The 27,115-nt window shown below is 45.2% G+C and overlaps 1 long non-coding RNA gene across 1 annotated transcript; it reads left to right on the forward strand.

The window, feature by feature from the left end:
- Window positions 1-904: 904 nt before the first annotated feature.
- On the forward strand, window positions 905-27,115 carry LOC147917589 (uncharacterized). The gene is made up of 3 exons (XR_015551547.1): window positions 905-2,219; window positions 3,479-3,668; window positions 26,401-27,115. It is a non-coding gene; the product is annotated as an uncharacterized LOC147917589 (long non-coding RNA).

The following is a 27,115-nucleotide window of genomic DNA, read 5'->3' on the forward strand; positions in this document are numbered from 1 at the left end:
GACAGTAATTGTGCCCACACCAGAGGGCTGTTATGAAGAGTAAACAGCATAATATATGTAAAGTCTGCTTTACACAAGCACCTAATACATATTAGTTCCTTTCTCCCTTTGTTTTTCCAGGAGTATTTCTAAAATTGGAAGCTATCTCCTATACCAAATATGGTAAAAGAGAAAGTGAAAATTTGGCCTAAAAACTCCAGTTTGAAGAAGGGGAGCGAGACGATCCACTTTTTAATTTTTAAAGATCCCTCTGGTGGCTGGGTGGAACATAGTCAGGAAAGGAGATAAGGCTAGAAGTGGGGATAATGGTCAGGAAGCTATTGCAATAGTTCAGGCAAAAGATGCCTGTGGCTTGGTCCAGGGTGGTAGGAGTGAAGACAGAGACAGAGAACTGGGACAGACCTGAGATATTCTGAAAGTAGCGTTGACAGCACTTGGCTGTGGGGAATAAGAGGCAGGGACAAATCAATAATAGCTCCTCAGTTTGGGGCTTAATTAATTGCTTTCTAAAAAAATTTATCTTCATTTTCTTTTCCCTGGGTGGTTTAGTGACTTAGTCTTTTTTATTGTTTTTAAAGTATATTGTGCTTATTTTGAATCATTAACAGTTTCACATGATACAAAATAAAGATATATAAGGTATACAGCAAAACTTCTCCCTCCTTCAACCACCAGGTCCTCTCCCTGGAAGCAATCCAAATTACAAATTTAATGTATTATATGCATATAGAGCAAATATATATATGGATGCATATATATTGATGACACACACACATATGGAAATATAGATATGTTTTCCCCTTTTTATGCAAATAATAACATACACATTCTTCTGTACCTTAATTTTTCTACTTAAGAATACATCTTGAAGATTATTCCTGTCTTAATTATCTATTGCTGCATAACAAATTACCCCAAAACTTGGTGGCTTACAACAAGATTTAAATCTCAGTTTCTGTAGGCCAGGAACCTGGGCACGGCCTGACTGGTCCTCTGCTCAGGGCCTCTCAGGCCATCATCAAGGCGTCGGCGGCGTTTGCAGGCATCTCAAGGCTGGGCTGGGATCGGATGCGAAGCTCACTCACAAAGTCGTTGGCAGGATTCAGTTCCTTGGGAGCTTTTGGACCCAGTGGCTTAGTTCCTTTTCAGTCCTGACCACACGAGCATCTCCAACACGGCAGCTTACAGCATCAAAGTGAATGTAATGAGAAGGAAGAGAGCGCAAGCAAGTTGGAAGTCCAGGCTTTTAGAGCCTAATCTCGGAGGTGACATCCATCACTTTTGCTGTTGTCTAGTTGTTAGAAGACAGCGTTTGTTCCAGCTGCCCCCCCTCCCCCAGCCCAGCCACCACAGGCGTGCACACACACAGGGAGGGGATTACACAAGGGTTTGAATACCAGGAGGCGGGATCACCGGGAGCTATTTCAGAAGCTGCCGACCACAGTTCTCCAGCAGTACATAATGGAAAGCATGCTCAGTTAGTTCCAGCCTTCCATCATGTGGACAGGCCTTGTCCCTTTCACCAGGGCTCCTCTGATAGGTTGATGAGCTAATGTCTTTTACCCCCACTGGCTGGGAAGCTCATGAGAGCAGGGGTCTTGTGTATACGGTGCATGTAGCTGGCACTCAGCTAATACTGTGCTCTTTTGGATGTGTGGAGGGTGGAGAAAGGTTTCTTGGTTCCGTTTTAATCAGGAGTGCACTGGGTGATGAACTGTTGCTTGTTCTGTATGGAACTGTGGGCGCTTTGAACGGATGTTTTGGAAGATTTTTGAAACCCCTATCCAGAGGACTGCAGAAAGCACATTCAGACATGATTGTCACCTGGAAAAGAAACTGTGAAAAGGGCCTGGACCAGGCTGGGCTGGACACACATAATATATACACAGTATCCTGGACTGGACTGATCTGGGGCCCTTCTGTGTTTCTGTAATTGTCCTGTTGTTCTCAAAGAGCAAGACCATGGCCTTAGGAGGGGGGTAAATTCCACCACAGGAAAGCTCCCCCTGCCAGTCATCCTGGGAGGAAGACTGTCCTGGGACAGAAATTGAGGACTTAGGATGTGGGCCTTTGGGATGACAGGGAAGTTGGTGCTCTCTTTCTCTTTCTTTCTGTTTTACGAAAGTTGAGTCTACCCTATGAGGGAAGACGCGCTCCAAGCAACCCCAGAGGTGGACTGAGCTGGGTCCTGCCAGGTGGAGCAAGCTGGGGCTGGACAGGTAGGTGCCCTGTGAGATTACCTGGGTACCAGCCTGGGATCTGTGGGCCCTGAGAAAAACCACACGGATCAAGGTTGTGAGTATGACTGTGTTTTACTCTTCTTCCATGGTCCCCAAATTTTGTCAGCTCCTGCTAGAAGCTGTGCCTGGTTTCTGTTAAGTATGATGCTTTGAGAACAGGGCCGCCGTCGTGTTTGGGTCTGAGTGGCTAAGACGACGCCAGAGTGGTGGACTCAGTGGTGGCAGCCGCCCACAGAGGATGGCCACGTCCAGCAGGGGGGGTGTCACAGAGGGCGTGGGGAGCTACTGAGGAAGCTGGAGGGGAAGAACACAAAGGGCAAGCTCTGGGGCTGGTGCAGCCCAGCAGGAGGGGCTCTCCAAAATAGCCTGGGACACTCTGCAGGGGCCGAGTGCCCGTGTGGGCCAGCAGCGTTCAAAGGAAAATGTAATTTGAGTATTTAATGGAGATAAGACAGTTTATTATTGTTGGCTGGGGAAGCCTGAACATAACCATTCTATTAGATGTTGTAGTAATAAATACAGATAATACCAATAATCTAGTGTGTCGACAGTTTAACAGAACTTAGTTCACAAAGCATTTTTACATATGCTCATCTCTACTTGATCCTCCAATAATCCTATAAGATATGTAGAACAGGTATTAGAATAATTATTCTTATTAATTACCAGGATAAAACATATGAAATCTCCATATTTATAGGTCAAATGTGATTAAATGTCAACAATTTTATGGTTTAGCTTAATATTATTACACAAATCATAACCATAAGTATTATAAATGACAAAAATAATAGGTACCTTTTAAAAAAAACATTATGTGCCTGGCATATCGCTAAGCTCTTAGAGTTTTATCTTACTTCTCACGAGAGCTTGATGAGATGGGTACTATAGTGGATATAGCAGTGTTCCTCCTGGATCTCCCTTTAAGGCCTACACACCCATTCCCAGTTGTTGGGAATACTGGTACTGATGTCTCACAGCTCCTTCCCTCGCTGGGAATTGCCCTCAGTCACAAGTTGCTGCCTCCACCAAGGCGAGGCCCAGACCCCAAGAACAGTCTGCAGCCAATGACTCTGATGCAGGAATGTAAAGGCCTGGCATCCTTGCCTCAATTTGGGACTCTCTGAAGGGCCCTCCTAGCTCAGCGCTTCCTATAGGATCAGCTGAGGTTTCGGGTGCAACCACGTTGGGGATCAGCTTGTCCCTCTTCCCAATCCTGTCCTCTCACTTACTTACAGGTGTATCTCCTAAGAGCACTGCCTGATAAACCATCTGCAGACAATTCTCCATCTCCGAGTCTGCTTTCCGGGAACCCAAACCAAGACAGTTGGTGCCAGAAGTGGTCCAGGAAGCCAAAGTAGGAATCTGGAGAGGGATCATTTGCCAGCCAGCTATCAGTGAAGCCCCCATCCCTGGTGTAGAAGTAAGGTTAGTCCCTGGCATGCTGTCACTTCACAATTGTTAAAACTCACTGCTGGTTAACCGGGGTGGGGTATGGGTGGAAGGGGTCACACCGGCTGGTGCAGTGTCTCTGGCAATTGAGGGAAGTAGTGAATATAAGGACTATGGGAATGAATGACTGTTGGTGAGCCCATTGATGTGCTGAAGAGGGGTAATGACAGTCTCAAAGTGCAAAGTCACCAAGGCAAAAGGCAAAAGCCAGAGGGCCTCCCGGGCAACATTTAAGGGAATCCCTGCTGCAGAGGGAGGACCAGGCTTAGGACTCAATGGTAAGAGTAGCAGAGCTCCAGAGAAGGTGGAATTCTTAGTCCAGACAGGCCTCATACTGGGGACATATGAGTAAATGCAGTTGAGAACCTTGAACTCTCAGATGCTTCTGAGCCCACTGGGCCTGCAGAAGTGACCCACTTCTTGACAAATAGTGTTCCCCCTTGTTGGAAGATCACATGCATGTACCCCTCAGAACCTACCTTCACCTCCTTTCTGACTATCTGATGGACAACAAGAGTTAAATCCCAACTGTGCAAGGCCTGCTGAGGGACGAGAGGGACCATACGCTGAAGGATCTACAGGAACTGGCTAATCCATTCAGGCAGGAAGTGTGCACAGAACTGAATCCTGAGGAGGCCAGATCAAGAGAAGAGGAAGGTGAAGTTGGATAAGAGCAGGTGTTGATATGGAAGTACTCTCCCATGAGGGATTTAACACCCTGGCAAGGTGCTAACACACTTTAAAGATGGATTTTAGAAGCTTAGGAAAAGCAATGGTCCACCCGAAGTGAAGTAGAGATGTTAGAACTGCCGTAGCAGACAGTGGAGGAAGAGATCAAAAGGCTCAGAGAAGTGGGCATGCTAAAACGTTTGTAGTACATGAAGCCAGAAACCCACCAGCCAACTCTTCTCTGTGGGCACCCTGGAGAACAGTCTATTTATCAAAGCAAGAAGGAATGAGCTGGTGGTGGGGGCACCAGCTTTACTGACAGTTGGAGATGCCATTACAGAACTGGGCTCCCTGATACCCACTGGCGGATTATAGAATCTCAAAATAGTAGAGGTCAGGTGGCGGTGCTTAACCTTTAGAACCCGGGTGGGTGCAACAATTGCAATGAGCAGCAAAATTGGAGTGGAAGTCAGGAGGGCCTGACCCACAGAGGGCTGTGGAGATGGTTAATAGAACACAGTGTTCCTAGAGGCAAGACAGATGGGAGGCCAACAGTGCATTGCTTAATCTAGACAATCAAAATAAATCAAGGATGGATGATCAGGAGGTTGAAGGCAGCCGCCCCCAGTAAAATGGCATGATTCCTTACCCTGTTTCTGGACCTGAGCCGCTGACTAAGGGACCTGCAACATCACAGCAAATGTATTCAGTAGTATTTCCCCAGCCCTTTTCAAAAAGAATCCATGGCCATTTACTTGTGTAACTGAGCGTGAGAAAGGGGGAAAAGCAAGGACTTTGAAGAATTGTTGGCCACAGGGTCTGAACTAACATTGATATCTGGTGACCCAAAGTGCCATTATGCACCCCCCAATTAGAGTGAGGGAAGATGGGAGCCAGGTAATAACGGAGCCCTCGCCTTGCTCCAGCTCGCAGTGAGTTCACTGGGTCCACGGGTCCCCCAGGGTTCTATCCCTGTGCCTGTGCATGTAATTGGAACAGCCATACCTGGTAGTTGATAGAACCCCAGCATTGGTTCCTTGACCTGCGGAATATGAGCTAGTGTAGTAAGGAAGGCCAGCTGAAGTCTCTGAAACTGCTCCCTCTCCCGGGCCAAGATAGCAAATCAAACACAAGACTGTATCCCAGGGGGAATGGCAGGAATTGATGCCACCCTCAAAGATGAAAGAATGCAGGGATGGTGGTCTCTGTCATGTTCCCATTTAATTCACCAGTTTGGCCCCTACAAAAACTGGGTGAAATGGCTGATGAGAGCAAATACCATAAGCTTAACCAAGTAGTAGCTCCAGTCGTTGCTGTGGTGCTGAGTACAGCATCTCAGCTGGAGCAGATCAACACGGCCTCTGAGACATGGTGCATGACCACTGATCTGTTTAGCGCCTTCTTTTCTACCCTATCAGAGAGTGGAATTAAAAGCAGTTCACATTCACATGGAGCAGACCACAGGGCACATTTGCATCAGGGCTATGTTAACTCTCCGGCCTTCTATCATAACCTAGTCCGAAGGGACCTAGACCATCTGGACATTCCACAGAACATCGCATTAGGGCACCATATCAATGACATCATGTTAATGAGACCAAATGAGCAAGAAATGACAAGTATGATGCTTTCACTCTAGAGGGTGGGAAATAAATCCTACCCAGATTCAGGGCCCAGACACATCAGGGAAGCGTGTAGAGGTCCAGTGGCCTGGGGACATCCTCTCCAAAGTTAAGAATGTAAAGAACACATGGTGGGACATCGCCAGCACAGGTGAGTCTGAGTTCGTGTGAAACTGTCCCGCATAGCTGTGGTTGATATCACAGGTAGATTGAGGGGATGTGACACAGGGCACTCTACCCCATTTTACAGATGAGGCAACTAAGTCTCAGAGAGGTTAAATAAATTGTCCAAAAACACAGAGCTGCAAGTGGTGTATCTAGGATTAAAATTTAGTTCTGTCTGACTTCAAAGCCTGTATTCTTCAATACCTGTGTTGTATAGCCGAGGAGCCTGGGAACAGAGAGATTAGGTGACCTCTTGCTGCATATTGGGTTCAGAGGGAAGCAGGATCTGAGACAGATTGGCCTGCAGGAAGTGTGTTGGGAAGTGTTCTCAGGATCAGCAACCCAGGGGGAGTGGAGAAGGCAGGACTGGGCAGGGAGGGAGGTTGGGCCTCAGACAATCCCTCAGGTTGCCCTAGAGTTGGGATGGCTCTGCAGAGTTGTCCCCTGCTGGCAAGAGGGAGCCAAGCCTTTATATTGTTATGTGGAGGCAAGGCGTGGCCTGTCCCAGGAAGAGGAGGTCACCTTGAGTGAGGTGGTCCTTTTGGCCAAGGGCAACTCCCCCAGGGGGCTCAGCTGAGAGCCCTCAGCCTTCAACATTTCCCGCTGCTGGGGGACTGGCTGCTCGGCTCTGGGTGACACACCATAGCACCCACTGCATCTCTCCACGTCCCCACAGCTAGTGGCTGAGCGGGAACACAAATGCAGGTCCTCGGACTCCAAACCTAACATGGTTAGCCCTATTTTTCCAGCTCCATAATGTGCTCCCCTGTCTCAGGGTACACAACCAAGAGCATGGGCTCCAGCTGGGGATCATTGTTGGAAAGAACAGTAACCCCCTCAAACTTGGTCAAATCAGAAGGAGGGGTGTTGTTAAATAGAAATCTCCTTGACATCTGAGGAGGGAGAAGAAATCCCATTCAGTCAAAAATATTTACCGAGCGCTTACCCTATCCCAAGCTCTGCTCCGTGTGCTGGAGAAGGAAGAAAAAAGGACACAGAGCTCCTGCCCTGGCAAGTGTCCTTTCTATAGAGAGGACCGCAGGGAAGCCCTGGGCCTCCAGGCACCGAGCGGACTTGCCTTCGTGAGAGGAGGAGGAGCAAAATGAGTCTCTTGTCCTTTCATAAAACGCCTACAGGAAAATAACACTCAGTTATTTCGCATCTGATAGCTGCCAAATATAAGTAAATGAGTGAGGAACCGCTGGTGACGGTTGTCACCTCTGGGAGGGAGGAAGATGGGGGAATAAATGGGACCTTGAATTTTCTTTCTTTCCTTCCCTCCTCTCTCTCTCTCCCTCCTTCTCCCTCCCTTTTTTGTCACCACTTCCTTACTTGCCTGGTGTACACAGGCGTGTGTCTGAGACGGCCCTGCTTTCTCCTCAGTGCCGGCTTCAGATCTGGAACAGCGGTTGGAATCTCCTTGCCCTGTCTCCTCTGTCCCTTCACTCGAGGGACTCCTCTCACTGTCAATAGAGAAGGGGAAGCAGGTACCTGGAGAGTCCATAAAACCGAGCACATGTTTGGGGGATTCGGGGGAATGAAAGAGAGTCATTTCACAGACTCTAATTTTTTACTCTACGTAGTTCTGAACTACTTGAGTGTTTTATAACACGTGGGATGTGTGTATTGCATGTCTAGCTGTTGCTGTTGTGAGTTTTTTTGCTTGTTTATATCTCTCTTTTTTTTTTTTTTGGCATTGTGGAAAAAAGACTGGCTGCTAAGCCAGGCCTGCCTTGAGACTTTTCAGAGTGAAGACCTCTAGGCCAGCACCTGCCTTTGGCCAAATTGTGAAAGGGGTCAGATTGCCTGCAGGAACCCAGGCCTCTCTGTCTGGGTGCTCCCTTTGTGGGCATGTCCCCTCCCCTCTCTCACTGAAACCCATTCCCTTGAATGGTTCTGGTTCTGATTGTGGGTCAACCTGCTGAGGATAGAGGTCTCTCCAGATGGGCTTTCTTTCCCCTGGGGCCTTTGCACTTTATGCTGGACCTTATTAGAAGCTCAGAGTGAAAGGCTGTGTGTCCTGAGAAAGGAACACTCAGCAGCGCTGGTGAGGCTGGTGATCTGGTGATGGCTTGTGAGTCCCTTGGGGAGGGCCAGGCTGGCTATGGAGACAAGTCGTAGGATCCGTCGTGAATAGCTTTGAATTGCTCCCGCCCACTTTTCTGGTGACAGCACTACAATTTTGCCTTAGTGATTGACCCCTCTTTCATTTGATCCAGTCTTGGTGAGGCTACCCATCAGGGGACCCCACTGTCCCTGGCCAGGGGATGGGCCATGTCGCCCCAGTTAGGCCAATCAGATACTTTTCCTAGGAAGTTGAATCTTGAGCACATGATACAAAAACAGAAAACATTTGAGGCCAATTCAACCTTGTTCTGGTGATACCCTCTGGTGTCTGCTTCCTAGACTCCTGGAACTGCCCTCCTTCTTCTTCTGGAACCTGGGCTGCAGCTTTTCCTTCAGTTCTCTGTTGCCTCACAGCTTCCAATAAAGTACTTTCTGAGTAAGTTACCCAGAGTCAATTTCTGTTGCTTACCACCTAAGACCCCTGACTAATATGGCACCCATGCCACCTAGATCTCTCAAGCCCCATTTCCTCCCCAAACAATGGTTCAGGCTTTTCAGTTTGTGTGTGTGTGTGTGCGCGCATGTGTGGTCTTACTAACTCTGGTCGTGTCCTATTTATGCTGTGGATGTGGTGTGGGCAGCGGTTGGGCAGGCCAGGTTGGGTGTCAGGGGCTAAGACAGATGGTGTGGTCAGTCAGATTCATATCTCGGTTCCTGAGCCATGCTGTCAAATTGGGATTACACAGCCATGGAAGGGGACCTGTGGCAGATACAGGCAGAGCCTAAAACCACAGGCTGAACACACTGTGCCTTCTGTAAGTGCCAATTTGAAGATTTTATGGTGGTGGGGAGACATGGTTTTTTTTTTTTTAATTAAATACATATATATTTTGGCATAGAATATAAGAATCTGCAGGAATTTTTATGAGAACACAAGTGTGTTCTAAGAAATTTCCTACTGGCAGAAAGCCAACTCCACATGCATATCTAAACCTTTTGGCAGTATACATTCTTCTCTGCAACTATAAAGGGTTCTTTGGTGGAAATTTAGAGAAACACAGAGCAATGGTGTGGGGAGCTTTAATTAAACTACACAGACTGTTCTAATCCAGGTCCCTTCCTCCGTATACCTGCAGATTCCTTTTAGGGTTGGGCCAGAAGTGGGGGCCTCTCAGAGCCCTGTTATCCTGACATCTTTCACAGACTCTCATTACCATTACTATCATGGGCAACCTGTGAAAAACCATTCACCAAAGAAAAACAGCCCCCTCCTCCATTGGTAAACACAGGAATCTTAAACTCAGTGTGGTGGGTCTCATGATGGACAAGGAAATCAGTAAAGAAAGCCCAAATCTCTCTTTTGGCATACCCGAGATTCTAAATATATGGATTCCTATTATGTTCTGGGCATTTTCCACATTTAATCATTACAACCACAAGGTGAAGGTGGTATTATTCCCAGGGTATAGATTAGGATATGGGGGCTCAGTTAGGTTGAGTAAGTAACCCAAGTCACAAAGCTAATTAGGCCATTTTTCTTAAACATCATTCTTGTTCTATCTTCCCTTTTGAGATTGCACTCATGGCCTGAATGAGGAATACACTAACTCCACAAAACTTCAGTTTGAATGGGTTTATTGTCTGCTGCCTTCCTCCCATTGGGAAGGCCTCTGCTTACCAAGAGGGCCCTGGCCACCAGGGGCTAGGGCTGCTGAAGAGAAGCAGAGAGAGGAGGAGGGGGTCTGAAGACAATTTCCCCCAATGACCCTGTACTGTAGAGGTCAAGATTGTGGGCTTTGAGGACAAACAGAGCTGGATTTGAGACTCCCCTCTCCTACTCACTGTGTAGACAAGAGGGACAGGGCAGGGGGCACAGAGGCAGAGAAGCCCACTACCACCAGCAAGTCACAGACTCTGGAGGCCACAGTTGGGTTCAAAACCAACTCTGTTCCTAGTGTCTTTACAAAGAAGAACGGCAGCTGCTACACCTCCCATGACATCTGATCAAGTGTCCCACAGAATGTTACCAATTACAGAGAGGCTGATGGCGAAGGGGCTGTGGACGGGCTTGGCAGCCTGGCCCTGGCCAAACCTGCTGCCCAGCCACTTGCTCTCATGACCTCATCCTGACCTGAAGCGTCCACCCTGCAGGTGCTCCTGCCTGTCCCCTGACACCACTGACCTGGGAGCCCAGCAAGACACACAAGACAACCTTCCTCGAGACTCCTGGGTTGGAGTCCACGGTAGTGACTTTTCCTTGCCGAGGTCCCTGACGTGGCAAGAATGTTGTCTCCCACCCTCAGCTTTCCTGGGATGTTCTGTGCAGCAGGCACTGATAATACTGTGCTCAGGCTGCCGGGGCAGACGTCCCTTGTAGCCAGGCCCTGAACGCTCTGACCCTGAGCATGAGATCCTGGCAGCTGGGGATCCAGGATGGTAGTATCTTCTACATGGAGGAGCCAGAGTTGGCTAGTTTATTGCCAAATTTAAAATTTTTTAAAACTTCTTTTCCATTATATGTTTCTCTTAAGGGAAGAAATTCCCTTGTGCACTGTAACATTGACCACTTTCACGCCCTGCGGAGAGTCCCACCGGGGAATATTCAGGCCCTTGAGGAACCACTTGAGTTTCTGCTGCTGGAGGGCTGGGGCCTTCCACTTAGAGGTGTGGATGCTCTGGCATGGAAAGGCCCTTAGGGATGGTGTAGTTCATCCTAGAAAGGTGAAGGAGCTTGTCCAAGAACCCACGGCCTGGCAGAGCCTGAGCTGATGGAATGCCCCAGGGAGGGAGGAGCTGTATATTCGCATCCAGCACAAGGCTTTGCCTATAGTCTGCTCTCAAAAGTTTTGTGATGAATGAAAGAATGAACAGACCAAGCAGGCCCTGGAGGCTGTTGTCTTGTTTCTCAGGTGGTCTTGCCTTGACCCGGCCTTGCCTCTCAAAGAGCTGCTTTGACAGGGAATCGAGGCAAACCAACTGCACAGGTGGCGGCTAAGCCTCTCATGCCGCCACCTGTCACCTCACCAGCTGGGGCTACATCTCGGCGTCCCCATTGCCTAACACGGTAGCCTTTGCAGAGAAGAAGCGCAGAGGAAGTTTGCCCAGGGACTGGATTTGTCGAATGGGTGTACGGATAAGATGCTCTGCCCTCCTAGCTATTTCTCCACATGGGGAGCACAGAGGCGGTGGTCCTCACTTGGATCTCCCTAAAGCAGACCCTAAGACAAGGGTTTGGTGGTAGTTACTTATTTGGGAGACGATCCCATGAAGTCAAGGTGAGGGAGTGGAGCAGTGAGACAGGGAAGGCAGGAAAGTCACCCCTTTATTAAGGGTACTGATGAGCAGGTTATTCCCCTGGGCAACTGGGGCGCAGTCCGCGGGGACCCTCTGAGGGGCCAGAGAGCTTTATCCATCAACACCTGTTCCTCACTGGGCAAGGTTTACATCTGGGGCTGCTGATTTTCTACTTTCGGCCTGCCCATGTTCCTGCTGCTAGCCAGCTTTGAGATAGAAAGCCTGTGAATGCAGGAACTGTCCACCACAGCTGTAGGTGACCTCCAGGGTGGGCCATGGGGATAGGGGTGGGACACTGACTGTGTCTGCTGGAGGGATGTCTACACTGTCATCCCCACTCCCTCATCACCAGCCCAGGACGTCTGCAGGTGCGGCATGCCCAGGAGGCAGCAAAGCTATCTGATGGGCACAGCCTGAGTCTGTGACCCTGGCTTCATCCCAGCCAGACAGCCATCTCCCTATAAACAGTTCCAGAATGTTCTAAGGGGCTGGTGAATGATGAAGATACATCACTCCCTCCTCTTATGTTGCTGTGAGTCTTCAACGGGGTGGGGAAGTCACGCACCAAGTGAGGAGTGGAGGTGCACTGTCAAGCAGCCTGGGTGTCAATGTCTGTCATTAACTCACTGGGTGACCCTGAACAAATCACTTGATCAATCTGGACCTTAGATGGCTCATCTAATATTAATAATATAATTGTTTTAAGTCATAATGGCTGCAATGCACTTTACAATTTATAAATCGTGTTCACTCGCCTGGACTCTCATAGCTTCCCTATAGACTCAAGGCAGGTTTTTTAAACCCTATTTTTGAGTTGAAACTGAAGTCTAAAGAGGGCTAGTGACTTTCTTAAGATCACGCAGCTAAAAGTGCCCAGCCCAGGATCTTTCTTCTGCTCTTCTTAGCTAACATGAACACTCCTCCAGGGCCAGACTTTTGTGAATTATAGTGAAGAAAATGGAGACAAGATGACATGTTGAGTGACATGGTGACACTTGATGGAGAATAATCCATTACCTGTAAAAATATTTTTTTTAACCTTAGTGGAAACATTCATTTCTCCATTCATTTATTCATGCATCTGTACATCAAACAAATTTTGTGAGGCATGGAATGTGTGCCGGGCATGATGAAAGGGGTGGAGATAAAGAAGAGTCTGCCATGACTCTTGCCCTTGAGAAATGCACAGTATGCAGGAAGACAGGCGTTGAGACACGACCACAGCAGAAAGGCACTTATTTATTCCTTTAATCTGTGAAAGTTTTTCAGTCTGCCAATAGCCCTTCTGGAAAAAACAAATACTCATAAGACCTCTTAAGGAGGTGGGGGAGGGCACACGTGGGGTTGGGGTGGAGGTTGGAGCACAAACTTTAGCAACTCACAATTGTGTTGAGGGCTGTGTGTGTGTGTGTGTGTGTATGTGTGCCGGAGCTGCAGGGGGTGTGCCTGAGCAGAATCCCTCCCACTACATTCCCCATGGCGTCTCCCCAGTCACAGGAACTTTGTAATCACATCCAGCCTGAGACTTAACCAAACACAGCATTCCACCACCCTCTGCAACCTCTTTGTTTGATCTTCCCCCTGGAGACACAGGTCATGAGGAAGAGAAGGGGGAGGGGTGCAAACTGCAGGGAGTGTGTGGGGAGCTTCCTCTGAATGTCTTTTAATTCAGGAACTGACAACAAGATGCTGGTTCCCAAGGCCTCCTGAGTTAGCACTACTCACATTAAAGGGGCTCAGTCACAGAACCTCAGAGCAGGGGACACCTTGGAGGTCACTAGTCCAACCCACTTGGTTTACAAAGCCCAGAAAGGGGCAGTAACTTCTTTGGTGTCACACAGCAGAAAGGAGAAGCTTTGCTTAAGGTAGCCATTCACGGAGCATGGTTTCAGAAGCCCTGGGAAGAGACTTCCACTTCAGAGGGTTCCCCACCAGTTACTAATGACACCTAAGCTGCCTCACATAGGACCCAGCCTTCTAGCTCACCATCAGAGATCAGCCTAACAAGCAAATGCATGGGAGGGGGCAGGGGGACATGGTAATGGAGATTCATGTCTGCTAGGGCATAGATGACTGATATCGTAGTTTTTGACACCAAGAGGTTTAGGTTGGGGGTAGAGGAGGGCACTGGATTCTGCAAAGGCAAGAAGTGACTGGGGCTCACACTAGAGGGAGGAGGGCACCGAGCTGGGAGGCCTAAGGCACCAAAGAGAAACTTAATATTTGCTTTGTAGCCCTGGGTCCTGTGCCTGATTTTCTCTTTCCTCTGGGAAGGAAGCTGTGAGCTTCCTCAAGTGTCAAATCACTCTTCGTGTCTAATCCTGTTGCCTTCTAGAGAGAATGTGTTTTAGATTTATTTTCAAACAGCATCTACAGGTATCAGCAGGGTCATTGGTTTCAGCTCCCTGGGTTTGGTGGCTGCCTCGGCTTTCACGCACAGCAGCACTTCCTCCCTCTAGCCCTGTGGGAAATGAGGTGTTTCTCAGGGTGAAATTTCTGTATTGTCTTACTTTGTTTTTTAATAATTTAAGCTCCCTGCTTTATGTATCTAATCTCTTCATATTTTCAATATGAAAATAGTTCTAAGGGCATTTTACATTCTCTGAGTGTGTTGAAATTGTTGTTTATAATTTAAATTTAATTTAACCTTTTTCTTTCTTTAGTGTTTTTAATTACTTAAGATATACACACTCATTGTAAAGGATTCAAAAAATAGAAAAGTGTATGAAGTGAAAAGTAAACATCACTTTATCACTTTCTACTGCTAGAAGTAGCCGCTGTTAGCACTTTGATGTGTACCTTGTTTCTTTTGCCTTTTTTTTTTTTTAACGAAAAATGGATTATATACTACATCAGCAGTTCTCAAAGAGTGGTCTTATGAATTCCTGAAGGTCCCCCAGACCATTTCAGAGGGTCCACAAAGCCAAAGCTATTTTTATAATAATACTAGGGCGGCATTGTTTGCTTTTTTCACAGTGTTGACATTTGCACTGATGTTACAAAAAGCAAAAGTGGGTAAAACTGCTGGCACCTTAGCTCAAGATGGTGGCACCAGACTGTCTTAGTGGTCATTGTATCCTTCACCACCGCACACTCAGAACAACAGGAATGCCAGTTTCCTTAAAAATGCCCTTGATGAAGCAGTAAAGATGACTAATTTTATTAAATTTCAATCCTGGAATACCTGTCTTTTTAAGATTCTGTATAATGAGATGAGAAGTACACATACAGCACTCCAGCTGCATTCCACAGGACAATGGTCTCTGGAGGAGTAGCACGCGTGCAATTGTTTGACTTGCAAACTGAATTGAACTGTTTTTTTCACGGAACATCATTTTTATTTGAAATTACAATAACAGGCAAACAAGTGGTGGTTCAGATTTGGGAACTTTTCAGACATTTTCTCAAAAATGAATGAAATGAGCCTATCACTTCAGGGGAAACTGACTGTGTTTATTACTAACGATAGAAATCAAACTTGCAATCAAAAATCGGAAATTTTTTTTTTTTTTTTTAACAAAAAAGTGTTTATAGGCTACATCAGCAATTCTCAAAGGGTGCTCTATGACTTATATTTGCCATTGTGAGCTGGACAGCTTCCCAAAACTTAAATATTTAGTGATGAGATTGATAGTGATATTAACAAATGTGATTTTTGATATTGTTAATAAAATGTGTCAATATTAGAAAGATCTTTGTAACTCAATGAGCCAATATTTTTAAATGACCAATGCATCATGTAACAAAATCATGCCTGGGTAAACCAATCATTCAAAGTAGAAGATAGACCAATGGATTTTAATGTAACAGAGTAGGAAAAGTTCATTGGTATGGTTTGAGAGTCCACATTGCAACTAACCTTTGAGAAACCACCACTTGTTGAATTTTGTTGAACTATCCAAGAAGAATATGCACAATGATCTGAAAAGGCTATTGAAATAATCCTCCCTTTTCCAACTGTATATGTGTATGGGGATGGATTTTCTTCCTGTACTTTAACCAAAACAGCATATCACAACAGATGGAATGCAGAAGCAGACATGAGAATCCAGCTATCTTCTATTAAGCCAGATATTAAATACATTTGCAGAAATGTGAGACAATGCCAGCCTTCTCACTAAATTATGTTTTAATATAGTTCATTTCCATAAAAGGATGTGTCATGTAAACATGTAATGAGTTTATTGTGGTTACTTTAAATAAATTAACGAGCACATTTTTAAAATGTCTTAGTTTTGAGGCCAGCCTGGTGGCGTAGTGGTTAAGTTTGTGCACTCCACTTTGGCGGCCCAGGGTTTGCAGGTTTGGATCCTGGGTACAGACCTACACACCACTCGTCAAGCCATGCTGTGGTGGCATCCCACATATAAAATAGAGGAAGACTGGCACAGATATTAGCTCAGGGACAATCTTCCTCACCAAAAAAAATTAATAAATAAAATAAAATGTCTTAGTTTTGATTTCTAATGTGGTAAATATCAAAGGCCATAACCTACATAACAAAAGCTCTTTGAGATCCTCATTAATTTACAAGAATATAAAGGAGTCCTGAGACCAAAAGGTTTGAAAATTGCTGCTCTACATATTGTGTCATACTTGACCATTATTACATGTCAGTAAACACAGGTCTAGCTCACTCTTTTTAGCTATTGTACATTTTCTCATAATTTACTTAACCACTTCCCTATTGATCGACATTTAGATTGCTTATAATTTTTCATTATTATTTGTAATGAACAATGAATGACCTTCAAACTTATATCTTACACACTTCTGCAAGGTTTTGTTTTTAAACCTTAATATCATTATTATTATTAATTTTTTGTGTGCGTGTGTGAGGAAAATTAGCCCTGAGCTAACATCCACTGCCAATCCTCGTCCTTTTGGTGAGGAAGATTGGCCCTGGGCTAACATCCTTGCCCATCTTCCTCTACTTTATATGTGGGACACCTGCTACAGCCTGGCTTGATAAGCAGTGCATAGGTCTGCACCCGGGATCCAAACCCGTGAACCCTGGGCTGCCGAAGTGGAGCACTCAAACTTAACCACTACGCCACTGGGCCGGCCCCTATTAATTTTTTTTTGCTGAGGAAGATTCACCCTGAGCTAACATCTGTGCCAATCTTCCTCTATTTTGTATGTGGGTCGCAGCCACAGCATGGCTGACGAGTGGTGTAGATCTGCCCCCAGGATCTGAACCTGTGAATCTGGGCCACCAAAGTGGAGCATGTGGAAGTTAACCACTACACCACGGGGCCGGCCCCCTCTGCAAGTATTTTTGTAAGACAGATTCCTAGAAGAACTATTGAATCAAAGACCATGTACATTTAGAAAATTAACAGACACTTCCAAATTACATTCTAAAAAAGACTGTATCATTTTAAACTTCTGTCAAAAATGTGTAAGAGTGCCCACTTTCTTGTCTTCCTAAATCAGGTATTTTGTGTTTATTCTTTCCCTTCTTTTTTGACTATTTTGCCTCAGAAAGGATTAGAGTGGGCTTACAATGAAAGTCAGAAAAAAGGATAGATTAACAAAAGCCGGGTAAGAGATGGAACATGGCAGGGGGTTATACTTGAAATCTAGATAAATGGAAGATGCTGTAGCTAAGCACTAAATTGTACTCTGCCCTACCAGGCAACTAAGACAAAAAAGAAACATGGTGATTTATGTATCTTGTCTTATCTAATAGCAGGAAGTCAATGAGCACCCAAAGAGAGAGATCTATTCTTAACATTCATGTGCTGAGTATTTCCTCATGTGGATTTTTTTCCTTTTTTATCTTAAAATTTTTATTTTATTTTGGTTTATTTTATTGAGCAGACAATATATTTGTATAGTTTAAAAATATAAATAATATAGAAAAGTACACACTGAGAAATCTCACTTTCATTCCATCCCCATCTACCCTGTTCCCCTTGCCCAAGAGGTAACTACTTTTTTATCCTTTCAGTGGTTTTGTGCAAATTCATGCAAATATAAATATATTTTTTATTTCTCTCCCTTTCATTCACAAAAAGTAACATACTTTATACACTGGTGTATACTTCCTGCTTCTTGTTTTTCACTTAACAATCTATCCTGGAGATCATATGATATCAGTGTTTTGAGGAGCACTGTCCAATAGGATAGCCTACTAGCCACATATGGTTATTTAAACTAAAATTAATAAAATTAAAATTTAATTCCTTGACTGAACTAGCCACATTTCAAGTGCTCAATAGCTACATGTGGCTAGTGGCTACCATATTGGACAGAGTAGAATATTTCCAGCATCGCAGAAAGTTCCTTTGGAAAGTACTGGTTATAAAGATCTTCCTCATTCCTTTTTAAGCTAAATAGTATTCCACCGCGTGGTTGTAACATAGTCTATGCTAGTTACTATGTTACTAGTCCCATATTTCTGGACATTTGGGTTATTTGCACTATTTTTGCTGTCATAAACAGTGCCCTAATATCACATGAATTTTTTTTGATTTTTTTTTTTTTTAATTTTATGTACAAAGAGCTAGCATTGTTTTTTTCACTGGGTAGATGTCTTGGATGATCCATTCAAGGAAGATCACTTAGTCCAACTTGATGAAGACAGTATCCTCCGTGTACTAACAGAAAGAACCCTGGCTGAATTTTCATGGGTGGCTCCAGGAATGCTGTTGGTGACCCATCTTGCTTTCAGGGGTGCAAGAAGGTAAAAGGCACATGAATTTTTCTAGAAGGGGCTCTGCAATCACAAAAGGCATGATGAGATAAGGATGTCACCCAAGGCAGTGATTACTCTGCAGGGTGGGATCTGTACTTTCATGGGTCTATCCAGTCATTAGCTTTGCAGGTCTGGAAATGCTCAGGCCCAAGTCACATTAGCCACACTCAAGACACTGATGGGCATCCAAAATTAGCAATTAATTGATATTAAATGGAGATGATTCTTCAGATTTACTGAAATCCTCATGCCTACTGCCTAGGACACTGCCTTCCCAAAAGGCATCTCCCACCTATGGGAAATGGATAATCCTGACAGATATTTCATCCAGACATGATAGATTCCTGTCCCCAAACCAAGCATACCTCTCTCCTCTTATCAGATAACTCACATCCACTGGGTTCACCATTCTCTGCACAATATTATCCCTCTGGGCCATCTTTTCATAGATGCCTTGGAAACTAAACCCTTTCTGTTAACATGCTCTTTCTTCAGAGAGAGCACAGTATGCTAGGGAGATTTCACCTAGCTTGGTGAAGTTTCAGTGTAGTTTTAAGTCTTCCCCAAACTCTTCAATCGTATAACCGCAATCTCTTTAATATTGTTATTGTGATATATGGTGGTTTTAAAATATGTCCAAAAATTCTTTACTGATCTTCTCTTTAAGAGATGGGCCTGAGTGTGGGCTGGGCTTTGTGACTTGCTTCTAATGAATAGCATGAATGGCAGCAATGATGATGAAGAACTTGTGAGACTAGATCACAAAAGGCACTGTGGTTCCCCCCCGCTTTGCTCTCTTGGATCACTCACTTTGGGAGAAGCCAACTGCCATGTCCTGAGGACATTCTACCTGCCCTGTGGAGAGATCCATGTGGTAGGGAACTGGGGCCTCCTGCCAAAAACCAGCACTAACTTGCAAGGCGAGTAAGTGAGCCACACAGGAAGTGGGTCCTTCAGCCCAAATCAAGCCTTCAGATGACTGCAGCCCTGGCCAACCTCCTGACAATCTCATGAGAGACTCTGAGCTAGAACCACCCAGCCAAGCAGCTCCTGACCCACAGAGACTGTGTGAAGTAATAAATGTTTATTATTTTACACTGCTAAGTTTTGGGGTAGATAACTAAAGTACAGATAACTAACGTACCCTACATGGCTGAGATCATCCTTTTTTGTTTTAATTCTTATGAATGTCCTTCTCAGATGGTAATCTCAACTTCTACAGGGACACTGAAGAGCACAGTAGCCTGTGAACCATCATTTCCTTGTCTGCGAAAGGCAAAATTGGTGTGCAAGGCACAGAGCAGGGGCTCAAATGGAAGCTATTAGTAATATTGTTGTCATTGCATTATTAATATAGTAATATTAATATTATTAATATTGTTATCATTAATAACAGAAGCACCGGACATCTATTTGCCCTTCTACATCCACCTCTCACCTTTTCCCACTCTATTCTGTGCCTCAGGGGACTGACCTCCATGGACTGTCTCTCTCAGACTCAGGCTTCCAGTAGGCTTTGGCCAATGGGAAATACTGGAGATGCGGGGCCAGAGAAAAGTCAGGAGGGGGTATATTTCCTGGGGTTCCTCTCTGCCAGGTCACCATGGTTTGGCTTTGTGCCTCTACCTAAGGCCACAGCCCCTGTCAGGGGACCCTCTCCATATACACCGTCGTGCTGGTTGCCACTTCCTCCCCTCTCCCCCTAGGCCTAGGGGTGGGAACTGCTCCCCACTGTTGCTAGCCCCAGGGTGCTGCAGGTTGCCACTTCCTTCCCTCTCCCCCTAGGCCTAGGGGTGGGAACTGCTCCCCACTGTTGCTAGCTCCAGGGTGCTGCACTGTCCCTTTGTAGTTTCCCTAAACTCTGCCCTCATACTTTTGTAAATAGTCCCTTTATTAAACTCTCCTCAAATCACACAGATCCCCTGCGGTGATCCTGAGTGGCACACACAGCTTAGAAATGATGTAGCATTGTTAGTTGTGGCTGTTTTTAATAATGATCCTGGAAAAAAACATGGTATAATCTGAAAGACTGCTAAGAATCCAAATAAATATAAGACTGAGTTTAGAAAAATCTCAACAAATGGTTGTTTAGAATGTCCCCAGTTGATTCTCTGGCAAATGTGTATATTGCAGGTATGGAAGGGACCTTGCATCCCTCATAAAAGCAAAACCCAGGACCTCCAAGGTCAGCTTTGGAAGGAGCCTTGCCGGGTTAGGAGAGCAGAGAGAGGGAGAGTAGGGGAAGGAGGCAGGCCCAGCCTTGACTTTGTTCCCAGTGGACGTTTCTTACTCTCAGTCCCACCCCTCCTGCCCACAGGGCGCTGCTGCTTCCGTTTAATGCTCTCTCCTGGAATTTCAACAACAACAACAAAAACAATTTTATAAATATTTAAGGAGAATAAAAAGAGAGAGCCTGAGCTAGAACTGTGGAAGATTACGAAGTGTGTTTCTGTTACTAGACTGGCTCACTCTCTCTCTAGGCTCCAAGGTCTGTCCCACCCTTGGGGCCAGCACACCTTCACAGGCACCTTGCTTGAGTTTCTCACCTTCAAGGTGGGCATAATGCTATTGTAAGGTCGTCGAAAGGATTCATCTATGTAAAGTGCCTGGGACAGTGTTGACACCCAGTAGGTGCTATTTTCAATGGCAGCAGCAGAAGCTGTAGTTATTAGTGAAGATGATGGGTTTGGAACATGGACGTGTTTTGACATTTAGGGTTGGAATTTATGCCAGGAGCCTGTGTCTAAACACACAGTCCCAAGAGGGTCTGGGATAGACTATGAAAAAGCATTAAAAGCCTGGTGTCTGCACAGAGATTATACAAGTTGGCTTGTAGATAACTTTTGTTAATAGAATAAAGGCGTGATGACAGAATAATAATCAAAGACTTAAGTTGTTCTTAACCACTGAGTCTTTAGAACCCAGTTTAACATTTCCATGGCTCAGGTTTATTCTGAATCTCGAGTATTATTCAGTGCTGTAAGATAGGGGTAGACTGGGATGACTGAAGGTGCAAGGCTTGCCCTGACACTACATGGCCCCAACTGGTAGCTTCTTGAGCTCTTATATCTCAATTATACTTTTCTGTATTACAATTTGGCCTGTTTCCTCAGTGTAGGCTTTTAGCAACCACACCTTATTGCTTAGAAAGTGATAAATGTGTTGAAATATGTTGAAATGTTAATAAATATTGGTTGATTGATAGTGTTTGGCTAGAGTATGGGGGCCTACCCACATCAGAGTTATTGGGAGTCTTGAGACAACCCCAAAGCTCAAGAATCCGGATTTTGAAGAAGCACTAGTTCTCCGTGAACATGACCTGTGAAGGCTGCTCTAATGCGGTCACTCAGGTCCTCAACAAGTTGGGAGGAGTTCACTTTGACATTGACCTGCCTACCAAGAAGGTATGCACTGACTGTGAGCACAGCATGGACACTCTGCTGGAGACCCCGGGCAAAACAAGAAGGGCCATTTCCTACCTCAGCCCCATGTAGCGAGCGCCTGGGCCCAGGGCCCACAGGATGGACCAAAGCAGGCAAGACACTGATCCTCTCTTGACTTCCAGACAGACCTGAGCCTGGCTGTCCTGCTCAGCGATGGGAGTTCCTGCAAAGAAGACCCCCACTTGCCCTGCTCTTCCCTAGCTTCCCTGCAAGAAAACAAAAAATAAAAATAATGTTTGGCTAATGATCGTAAATGCTTTCTCATCTTCCATTTCCCTCTTTATCATTAACTGCTTCAAATCTACTATAAGCTGGGTAGCCCGATGTCAAATCTTATAGCTGGCTATGCTGCTGGAAGGAGTCAGTATTGGAAAGCAGCTGATTTTACTCTTGGGGCCCTGAAGCCCATGTGGAGCTCCTTTTCAGGAAAGCTGGCCGCTTGACCCTGCTACCGTGGAGCAGGAACGGGCAACAAACCCAAGAATAGCTGGCTAAAGGTCAACCAGCAGCCAATGGGACGACCCCAAAAGGACACCAGTAACTAACTGCACCAATCAGACCCTCTCTTTTGGAGAGTTTGAATGTGATTCTCAAGAGGATATCCCATGCTGAGGAGGCTGGGGAGGAGGAAGAAGCCTAGAGAAGTGCAGACAGAAGGCAGTGAGCAGAAGCCCCAGCGCAGAGCAAGGCTGTAGGAGGAGTAATGGCAGAGGCAGAGAATAGCTCTGTTGCCTGACGGTGGAGCCCCAGAGTCAGGAGCAATGCATGCTGGGGGCCATTAGGCAATGCTCCAGGCGTCAGAGCTGCAGTGATCCCAAACGACACCTAGACCGTGTCCTGTTTACCTCCAGGGCTGTATTAAGGAGAGAGAGTTGGTGCAGGGTAGGTGCTCCGGAGTACATGGCTGCCCGGGCTGTTTTGGTTTGTTTGTTTGGGAAGGTGAACTGTGGAGAGGTAAGGAACTCAGACTCGCTCTAACTAGAGTACCTTACTTTCTTGATTTTTTTTTTTTTTAATTTAAGCATTCTATCTATGGAGCCTGGAATATATATTAAAATTCTCTCAAGAGGAGACATACTTTTGAGCTGAGGTCCTATTTTCCAATTTCTTTTCCGTTCCTTTCTGGTCTGGCAGGAGGTTTTTATATTGCCTCCCAGGTGTGGGACCAGCCACTATGTAGAGCTTATAAAGAATGAAATGGGTTTCAAAAAAAGTTAAAGGAAATTCCTTTCCAAGATGCTGTTGGCTTTAAAATTCCTAGTCAGAGTATCAGCTAGCATGACTTTTAGACACTCAATTCAAGGTCACGGAATTCCTCTCCCTGCTCATCTCTGCTTTCTCAACTCTTCAGCTCTACCAACTCCCACCCTACTCCTCTGCTGCCTTCTCAGACTGTCTTGGCTCCTCCACTCCTGCCTTTCTCTGTGTTCTTCTGACAGAATGTAATACTTCCCAGCACCAGACATTATTACACCGTGTTGATAGACAAGGAACCCAAAGTGCCCATGTGAGAGACAGAGCAGGGCTCAGTGAGGACATTCATTGCCAGCTGTCACTGGGGAGTAGAGAACATAGCTATGGGCCCAGGGAAGCCAGAAAAGAAAGGCTTTCTAAACAACCGAAAAGGAATCCAGAAGCCATAAAGAAAAAGGAACACATCTGATTACATAAAATATTTAAAACTTCTAAAGGGCAAAAGATACCATAAAGTCAGAAGGCAAATGACAGAGTGGAGAAATGTATTTGAAATACATGTAACAGACAGGAGGTAAATGTCCTTCCTATACAAAGAGCACTCTACAATTTAATAATAAAAACATGAAAAGCCCAAGAGAAAAATGGGTTAAGATTTTAACAGACAATTCAAAGAGGAGAAAATGCAAACCTCCAAAAGACATAAAATGATGCTTGACCTTACTTTAGTCAGAGAAATGCAACATAAAACAATGAAATACTATTTTTTTCCCATCAGATTGGAAAAAACTAAAAAGACATAATATTCACAAAGGAAATGGCTGTACCCATACATAGTTCATGATATATCAGCTGAAAAATTAGACAGATGATAGATAGATAGATGATAGCATGATTCAATTTCTGTACTTTAAAAAAGCATAGAGATAGAAAGTGACCAATGGATAGGTCCATGTAAACTTGAAGAAAAAGATAAAGAAGGATACACAGCAAATTGTTAATCTGGGAAGTGGAAAGAGGGGTCTTGTGAGTCTGTGTGTGTATAGGCATAGTTGGGTTATGGGTGGTTTTTGCTTTATATGTTTTCACTAATTTTCAACCAAATTATAAAATGTGATACCATTTCGTAAGGATGTTTGTGATAACTGATTGATCCATGGCATGCCTATTATGCTTTAGTTACTGTACCAGGATATTCCATGTGTTAGTTCATTTTATCCTCACAACCTTCCATGAAAGATACTATTAGAACCATTTTGTAGGTGAAGAGGATGGAACTTAAAGAGCTGAAGTGACTTGTCCACAGACTTTGGCTGTGGTCATGGCTTACAGGCAATTTGAAGCAAAGGTGTGATCTACAGAGGTGACACCTAGGTTGTCATAGGACTGGATTTAAAGCCTCCCATCTGATGAACCCCCTTTGAAGGGCGTGACGAGTCTTTAAAAACTGAGTCTCAATGTATCCTTCCCCGGCTTCCTCCTTTTGGCTTTTGATGTCCTGGCTTCATCTAACGGCCATACCCCAGCCTGGGAACCCGAGTGAGGGTGGAGTGAGAGTAGGGACTTGAAGCCCCCAGCACTAGAGGGCAACTTCACCTCCCGCCACTAATCCTGGATTAAGCAATACCAAATGGTAGTCGAGCTGTGTCAACTGCCCACATTTTCAACAACACTTCTGGCTCTTTGCCACCTCTTTCTCAGGACACATCCCCAGCTGGGAAATCCCCAGAACCCCTCTTCCACAAAGCTGACAGCCCTTGCACAGGGCTGTGGCAATGACTCCAGACCTCTGGTGAATCTAATTCTGTATATAGGGAGGGAGTGCTAGTCTTCCATGCTGGGGTGGGGCATGGGGGGAGTCTGTGTAGGGCCAAAGATGCCAGGAGGTGCTGGACCCAGGGGAGCAGGGGACATCCGAGAAGGGTGGGGGTGTAAAGAGAGCAAGAGAGCCAGTAGTTCTGAAATGAGTCTGCATGGGTCATTAAAAAATCTGGAGCCACAAAACAATTCTGGGAAATAAGGTAGCCTGGAAAATACAAAATACCATGAAAGAGACAGCTAAACGCCTGAGACAGGTCCTTGGTTTGTGCTTAAATGATATTAGTGTGTTTTGACATGTGCATGTGTGTGGAGTGGAGTCTTCCGAGTTCTGATGACTTGATTCAAGTATCACAGCACCTGTCCCACCCTTTGAATCTCGCCACCTTCCAGTTGAAGCATCTTTCCTCCTCGACTGCAGCCCCCCTGTGCAGGCCACTGTCCCAGCTTTTCTGGGGCATGGGTAAATTTTCTAAGATCTTCAGTCCTACCCACCAAATCAGGTCTGCTTTCCTAGGGCAGGCAGCCCTCCTCTGTATAGCTCAGGGGCCTCTGGAAAGTCCCTGGGTGTTACCAGATCATGGTGTTCAAACTTTTTTAACTGCAACCCTCAGCAAGAAATACATATTATACCACAACCCACTACACAGGTGTTCGTTAGCGTGGGCGCGCACACACGCTGAAACAAAGTTTCAATGAATAATACTTAATAGTTACCCTAATTTCTATGATGCACTCTGATTGTTTTCCATTCTATTCCTTTATCATTTTTTGAAACTTTCGTAACTACTTGCAACTCACTCAGTTGACTTCAAGACCAATGGGTTAAGACCAATAGTTTGAAACACACTCAAGACAATCAAATTATGCAGACATTTTGGAGAGAATACCTCAGTTTGCCACAGCCAGGTGTACTATAGGAGAAACCAAGATGAGGGGCAAGTTGTGGTCCAAGGCCATCTCTTGGACCCTCCTTGGTGAGAGATTCTCAGTCACCATAGAGTTGGACTGTATGGAGTCATATGATGAAAGGGACCACTGTAATTCTAGAATAAAAATAAGATTAATTACTGAGGGCTTTCTATATGCTGGGTATTGTTGAAAGCACTTTACTCCAATTAATGCATTTAATCCTCACAACACCACCAAGCAATATGTAGTATTATTAATCCCTGATAGTTCAAGAACTTCACCTCCAGGAAATAGCTAATAAGTGTGGATGCAAGAATCAAAGCCAGGCAGATTGGTTCCAGAGCCCCCAACTCTTAAACACCACACCTCCCTCTGTTACCACAAACCAGGCAACGAAAAGGTTAATGAAAATCTGATCCATAACTAAACATAGTCTGTGAAATGTTTTCCAGACAAGGAGAAAACTAAATGTGCTGTTTTTCAGGATTTGATGTTGATTTCTGCAGCTGTTGCTATCCCATAGTGAAACTTACACGGGTGCAAACAGGACCCCTGTAAACTGTTCCAGCTCTAAGTGTCCAAAAGTTACCTTGGACCTGTTATGTAATAGCATTGAACTCATTATGTAAGGGCCTGCACATGCGCCCTGATTAGGCTCAGTTGTTACACAGTTGTAACATATCCTGTGCACTCTGGTGTATGAAATCTCCAACTGCACTAAGCTGGGTGGGGGCGGTGGGGAGAGGGGCATTGCTTTGGGAGCTATCCTCAGTGTTCTCCATTGCTTGTGCAAGCAATAAAACTTTCTTCTTTACCCATTTCAGCCTTGGTTGTGCTTTTCGGCTCCACGCTCACCAAGAGATGCACCCATTGAGTTCAGTTACACCTCCTCCCAGACATTCTCAGGCCTTTCACCGTGAGTTCATTTTGCCATCCTTTCAAAGAATGCCATCCAGTGCTGAGCTCAGCAGGCTCCAGCCAGAATTCCACAGTGGACTTGGACTACAGTTGGAGCTCTGGTGTGGTCAACAGTCCAGGACTGTTAGTCCTGGTGGCCTCAGCAGAGCATTCCTTCAACACACATTTACTAAGCACCTGACACTCAGAAGATCAGTGCTGGAAGGCATCTCAGAAACTATCCAGTTGCTTAGGGACTTTCATATGGAGTAAAAGGGGCACAGGGGCCTCCCGCCCTGGAACCTCCACTTTTGTCTGTTTCAGATATGGAGTTTTGGCATAAACTCATACCTGAACAAAATAGTTCTGCTGTTAAAACAAGTTTGTTTGTTTATTTATGGAGAGGTGAGCAAAAATTTTCAGGAGTTAGCTTTCTTTTGGAAAATAATTCATTGAACACTTTATTATTAGAATAAAATACACATAATGTAAAATTTACCATTAGCAAGATTTAGTACATTCACAATGTTGTGCAATATCCACCACTATCTAGTCCTAGAACATTTTCATCGCCCCAACAGGAAACCTCATACTCATTAAGCAATCACTCCTTATTATTCTCTCTCCCCAGCCCATGGCAAT

The sequence above is a fragment of the Ceratotherium simum genome, chromosome 3 (assembly GCF_057802395.1).
Source record: "Ceratotherium simum simum isolate JZ-2026a chromosome 3, ASM5780239v1, whole genome shotgun sequence".
NCBI lineage: Eukaryota > Metazoa > Chordata > Mammalia > Perissodactyla > Rhinocerotidae > Ceratotherium > Ceratotherium simum.